At 39.2% G+C, this 7,053-nt stretch overlaps 1 pseudogene; it reads left to right on the top strand.

Moving 5' to 3' along the window:
- The first annotated feature begins 4,224 nt into the window (after nt 1-4,224).
- On the top strand, nt 4,225-5,268 carry LOC114215522 (heterogeneous nuclear ribonucleoprotein A3 pseudogene; annotated as a pseudogene).
- Nucleotides 5,269-7,053: the final 1,785 nt, after the last annotated feature.

The following is a 7,053-nucleotide window of genomic DNA, read 5'->3' as shown; positions in this document are numbered from 1 at the left end:
TCATGATCCCAGGGTCCTGGGGTCGGGCTCCCTCCTCGGCGGGAAGCCTGCTTCTCCCTCTCCCACTCCCCCTGCTTGTGTTCCCTCTCTCACCGTGTCTCTTTCTGCAAATAAAAAAAATGAAAGCTTAAAAAAAAAAAAGTAGATATTTAAGGAAGTCTGCCTGGGAAAGGGAACCGTGGTTCTAAGGTTGAATGACTTAACGTCTTTAAAAAATCTTCAAACCTAAAAAAAATAGTTACTCTTAAAGTTGAGAAAATGAAAAAATACAAAATTATAGTTAAGTAAATCCCACAAAATAAACTGGTTCCCAGATGCCATACACATTTTTTTTAAGATTTATTTATTTATTTTAGAGAGAGAGAGAGAGAGCACGAGCAGGAGGGGCAGAGGGAGAGGGAGGGAGAATCTCAAGCAGAGTCTGGGAGCCACACTGCAGGGTTTGATCTTGAGATCATGACCTGAGCAGAAACCAAGAGTCAGAAGCTTAACTGACCGCCCCCCGGCGCCCTCCAGATGCCGTACACTTTGGGTTTTTTTTTTTTTAATATTCACTAAAATTTTTTTAGAAAGGTATTTATTTTCTCTTAATTTTATTTTATTGTGTTATGTTAATCACCGTACATCACATCATTAGTTTTTGATGTACTGTTCCATGAATCATTGTTTGCGTATAACACCCAGTGCTCCATGCAGAACGTGCCCTCTTTAATACCCATCACCAGGCTAACCCATCCTCCCACCCCCTCCCTTCTAGAACCCTCGGTTTGTTTCTCAGAGTCCATAGTCTCTCATGGTTCATCTCCCCCTCCGATTTCCGGGGATGGATGCCATACACTTTGTAATTGGTATCTGTGCTGTAGGGTTTTTCCTCTGGCTATAATGGCTTTAATTTGTAGTGCTGCCACCATCATTTTGACTTGTCTAAACTAATTCATCAGTTAGTGTGCATTAAACTCTGCAAGGTAGCAAGATTTAGACTGTGCAATGAGGCTGAAAAAATATATATGTGTATAAATTATATCATATTATATAAAGTTTCCTATCCTCAAGATGCTCAGTCTGTAAAATGAAATACATTCGAAATTAATATTTTTAGTACAGTGAATTCACTTTTATTTTAATATTACAGAGAAAGATGGCATCACCCACTTCCCTTCTCAGAAATAACTTAAAACTGATTGGAAGAGCAAGGATGAAAAACCCAAATACCATCTTCTATGAAATTAAGAGATATCTACATTCTTGGACTACAATAGCAATCAAGGTCAAAAAGAAATGTCACAAGACATTAAGAGAGGATGCCCATTGCTGTTGACATCAGACAATGCAGTAAAGCAACTTGCTCGGAGGAAAGTGGCATACACCTAATGCCAAATAACTCCTTGTTTAGAACAATGAAAATCACTTGACGGACAAGCTAGATTTTCAGAGAAAAGTCTGTAAGTGAGGCATGGTGAAAACTACCCTATGGCCTCCAAGCTCTGTTGCATGGGGAGGAGTGAAGCCTAAGAGATATTTCCCTCTCTCTATCCCTTTCTCTCTCTCTCTCTTACACGCACACACTCAAACATACACGCACACACACACACACACACACAATATGTGTCACAGACAATTCTCACCAGCCAGAAATTAAACTTTATCCCCTTCTCAATATAAGCATCTCCGTCTAAGAAGAACTCATCTCACAGAAAGGTAAATAATCCCAAAGAAACCAAAGGGAATGTAAGATGTCCCAATGACAGAAGGAAAAAGAAAACAGGAAAGGCAGATGGCACATAAAAAACATCAGCCAGAAAAATCTCTTCACACAGTAAATAAAAACTAAGCCCATAATATAGTCATGGAAATAGAAACTTATACAAAAAATAAGTTTATAAACCAAAAGACCAAAGCAGAGATAGAAGAATTTGGAGATAATACAGCAAGACAAGAGATATAAATAAACCATAAGCCAGTAGAACTCAGGAAACATGGAATTCAAAAAAATCAAGCTAAGTGGGTATGACAAATACTATAAACCATCTGACATTGGTTAGGATGACAGGGCAAGTCTTCAAAGAAGAGAAAAAAGTTAATATAGATCTTAAAGGACAAATGGAATTGAGGTCAATCAGAGGAAGAAAAGAAGTCCACTCTAACATAACATGAACAAAGGCATGAGTATATTTTCTGGGACCTAAACATGGCTCTCTATACCTGAAGAACAGGATATGAGGGAGAAAAAAAAGGATGAATGGGACCAGAATGGTAGATAAATACTAGATTTTGGAGAGTGTTTTATGCTAAGCTAATAAGTGTAACTTCATATTATTAGCAAAGAGGACCTACCAGTGGCTTCAGTTAGATGATTAATATGATCCTTTATATTTTAGAAAGATCGTTCTGCCAACAGTGAGGGAGGTGGATAGATTAGGGTGAATACAGGAGGCAGACAAAGCAGTGAGAATAATGGTAATTCCTTTCTGTAATCTAGATAATATATAATGACATAATTATAGATAATGGCTGTAGAAAAATGTGAGAAAAATAAGAAATATTTAATGGGAAATATCTATAAAACAGCTTGGCCAATTGAATATAGCAGGTAAGGGAAAGAAAACCTGAAGAATGATTCCAAGTGTATGAATTACTTGACTGGTTGAATTGGCCTCCCAGCAATCAACACAGAAACACTGTAGGTTATACAGGATAGGTGGAGAGAAGGGAGAGGCAGAGATAATGAGTTACCTCTAAGTATATTATAATAAATCAAATAATCCAAATAATTATTGGACTTTAATAAAAAATGCTGCAGTACCAGAAACTGAATTCCAAAAGGTATTGACAAATTTTGACTGCTGTAAAAACAAGAAAATCATCCCTGTTTCCACATCATATTTCATAATTTTATTTATTTTTTAAATTTTTTATTGTTATGTTAATCACCATACAATACATCATTAGTTTTTGATGTAGTGTTCCATGATTCATTGTTTGCGTATAACACCCAGTGCTCCATGCAGTACGCGCCCTCCTTAATACCCATCACCAGGCTAACCCATCCCCCCACCCTGCTCCCCTCTAGAACCCTCAGTTTGTTTTTCAGAGTCCATCGTCTCTCATGGTTCGTCTCCCCCTCCGATTTCACCCCCTTCATTCAGATTTCATAATTTTAATCTAGCATGTTTTTTTAAGATATTTATTTATTTATTTATTCATTTATTTATTTGACAGAAAGAGACACAGCGAGAGAGGGAACACAAGCAGGGGGAGTGGAGAGGGAGAAGCAGGCTCCCCCCCAAGCAGGGAGCCCGATGCAGGGCTTGATCCCAGGACCCTGGGATCATGACCTGAGCCAAAGGTAGACGCTTAATGACTGAGCCACCCAGGCGCCCCAATCTAGCATGGTTTTTAATGTCTTAAAGTATTAAAAATCATCATAAACTGTGTATATCTCAGTATCACGAAAAGCTCAGAGAAGAATTTACACAGAAATTATATAATTTATATATAATCATATATATAAATAAAATTATGTAATTTTATATTTCAATAAAATTGAAAAGTCAGTCTTAAAGGAAATCAACCTAAACTACTGAAATCATGTTATAGACTTGGTTAGGAAACATAGGCACTCTCTACTTAAGAAAAATCTTACCTTTTTTTTCTTTCTATAGTTTGTGTTGTGTTACTTTATAATATCAACAGTGCCAGATAATAACAAATACTGTTCTACTTATTTCAATCTTTTCATTTAACTTTTACTTTTATGTTGCCTAATAAGATGGATGTCAACCAGATTTTCTGTTGTATTATAGAAATTTAAGGATACTTGCAACATCATTTAACAAAATCCTGTGAAATTCACCAAGTAAAGCAGGCCAGGTTTCAACACTGAAAATAAAAAAGGAGTAGGGCATTCTAATGGCAAGGTACCATTGTGATGCTCTCCATTAAATTGTACTATATTTATTCATTCATCTTTAATGTCTGTGACTACTACATAATGAATGAAGCACTATGCCTTTTCTTAGTTTGAGCCTTTCTTTAAATGCCCTTCTTGGCATTTTGTTCATTTTGTCTTTTGGTATTTGTGATTTGGTCATATTCAATTTCAGCTCTATTTGGCTACTTTTAATTCTGATGGGCTTCCTTCCTATGCAGTTAATTTACACATAAGTTTTATTCAGATAAATGTCAGTACAGTTCTTACATTTAAGAACCCTACCGGGGGGGCAGGAAGACCACAATCCAAAGGAACCACAGCAGTTGAGAAAACTGCTAATTGGTGGTTTGAGCTTTGAAACTACAGATGATAGTATAAGAGAACATTCTGAAAAATTGGGCACACTTATAGATTGTGTGGTGATGAGATAACCTCCAAACAAAACGTTCCAGGGGTTTTGGTTTTATGACTTATCCTTGTGTTGAAGAGGTGGTTGCAGCAATGTGCGCCCGACCACACAGGGTTGATGGACATGTAGTGGAACCAAAGAGCTGTTTCTAGAGAGGGTTCTATAAAGCCTGATGCCCATCTAACAGTGAAAATTTTGATTGGTGGTATTAAAGAAGACACAGAAGAATTTAATTTGAGAGACTACTTTGAAAAGCATGGCAAGATTGAAACCATAGAAGTTATGGAAGCCAGGCATAGTGGAAAAAAGAGAGGATTTGCTTTTGTAATTTTTAATGATCATGATACAGTCGATAAAACTGTTGTTCGGAAATACTACAATATTAATGGGCATAACTGCGAAGTGAAAAAAGGCCCTTTCTGAACAAGAAATGCGTTGGTTGGATCACAAAGAGGCCGTGGAGGTGGATCTGGCAATTCCATGGGCCGTGAAGGAGACTTTGGAGGTGGTGTAAGCTTCGGAGGAATAGGAGGCTATGGTGGTGAGATGGTGGCAGCAGAGGTAGTTAGGGAGGAGGTGATGGTGGATATAAGGGATTTGAAGGTAATGGTGGCAACTACGGTGGTGGTCCTGATTATAGCAGTAGAGGAGGCTATGATGGTGGTGGACCAGGATATGGAAACCAAGGAGGTGGATATGGAGGTGGTGATGGAGGATATGATGGTCACAATGAAGGAGGAAATTTTGGAGATGGTAACTATGGTGCTGGCAGGAAATATAATGATTGTGGAAATTACAGTGGACAACGGCAATCAAATCTTGGACCCATGAAGGGGGGCAGTTTTGGTAGAAGAAGCTCAGGCAGTTCCTACAGTGGTGGTTATGGATCTGGTGGTGAAGAGGTGGATATGGTAGCAAAAGGTTCTAACAATTTTCCGGAAGAAAAGGGCTACAGTTCTTAATGGGAGAGAGAGCGAGGAGTGGTCAGGAAAGCTGCAGGTTACTTTGAGACAGTCTTCCCAAATGCGTTAGGGGAACTGTAAAAATCTGCCACAGAAGGAACAATGATCCGTAGTCAGGAAAGGTACTGGAACCCCTTCTTGTTCCGGACTGTCACAGCCACAGTTTGCAGAAAGTGCCGTTATTGGTTACTGCGCTGTGCAGGCAGTGACATGTATATTCACGAGGCCTTTCATCTGCTGTACCTTTGTCTTTGTCTTTACATGGGGTTTATTGCCCTGTAAATTGTGGTAGTGGTGCCAGGAATTAAAAAATTAAGGAATTTTTAACTTAAAAAAAAAGAGAGAGAGAAAAGGTAAGCAGATGAAGAAAAAATAAGCCAATTTATTATTGACAAAGCTGGTAACAGGTTATGTGACTCCTATCTTTAGATTAAAACCTTTATTTTCCTCACCTTTTGTATATCCCAAGCTCTCAGTACCATTTTATTCTGCCACTGCTTTTTCTCAAGTGGTGGGAATACAGGCATTGCTGTATTTCCAACCTGTTCCTGCATGGCCTTCGTCAACTCCCAGCACATCGTGATTTTGCTGAGGCCTGGACGTTCTTGCTTACGGTCAACGCAAGCAAGATGAAAACAACCCCTTGAGTGGGGTTAAAGCTTCCATAAGCTGAAATGATACAGAGAAGTCAAAAATCACAGGGGACCAAAGCCCAAAAAGTGTTGGCCCAGGCCTTACCAGTTATTATACTACAGTAAAATCCAGCACAATATGAGCTGCTGCAAACTGCCAGAATCTTGACCCTACATGCCCAGCCCAACAAAACCTTAATACTCAAGTTATCATTTCGTTTCCTAAATTTCACTCTTGTTTATTCCTCAAGATTTCAGCCCAGTGCAGCAGATGTTAGGGTTTTGAGAAGGTCAATGTATAACACTCCTCTTTTCCTCACTTGAGTTTTAAACCAAAGAAGAAAGAAAAGTAAGGCAAATTCAGATTATTCCTAGGAATGTCAGACATATGCAGGCAAGTAGCCTTCTTAAAACAGATACCCAGGATTAGAAAAATTTACCCCCTGACTAGAAGCAAGAATTCCTGCCCCTCAAAGGTCCTTCCAGCTGAACTAAGAATCAAATTGACACGAGACAGATTAATAGGAGAAAGTCAAATTCAATAGGTGTACCTATGGGGAATCCACACCGACGTGGAAATTCCAAAGACATTCAGGCAAAATGAGATATATATGCCATTCTGAAATAAGAAGGGAGGAGGGGTCTGGGATTTCAGGGGAAAGGAGTGCATTTCATAGGGCGAAAAGAAGAACGGATGTTTGGTAATTAAGTGTTTGCCCTATGATACAGATAATAGCCCTTATTCTGGCAAAGACCCCCAATTTAGATTCTTCTGTGTGGTTAAGGGAGAGACAAATTTTCTCTTGAGCCCACAGGGTCTCAAATGCCTTCGGCTCAAAATGATCCACATGCCAAAGTGGTATATTCTGGGGGACCTGTCCTGAACCCCTTCACCACCATCAAGAGCTGAACTGAGCGGGAGAGGGCCAAATTGCCAGGTGTCAGAGTGGTCCATCAAGAAGATATGTCAAAACGAAGTAACAGCCAGGCCTTGAGTTACGTACCGCAATAGTCTAAGCAAGAGGCTCCCCGGAAGCAGTGCAGGCTCCCACATGGTTCCATTCTTCCCTATGGAACCGTGTTAGATGGATCAACACATATGCAAGGATCCTTTCACTG

The sequence above is a fragment of the Eumetopias jubatus genome, unplaced genomic scaffold (genome assembly GCF_037043125.1).
Source record: "Eumetopias jubatus isolate StellerSeaLion01/CBP00866 unplaced genomic scaffold, mEumJub1_p1.0 scaffold_4, whole genome shotgun sequence".
Lineage (NCBI taxonomy): Eukaryota > Metazoa > Chordata > Mammalia > Carnivora > Otariidae > Eumetopias > Eumetopias jubatus.
The sequence above is the reverse complement of the archived record's forward strand: the minus strand, read 5'-3'. Positions and strand labels throughout refer to the sequence as shown.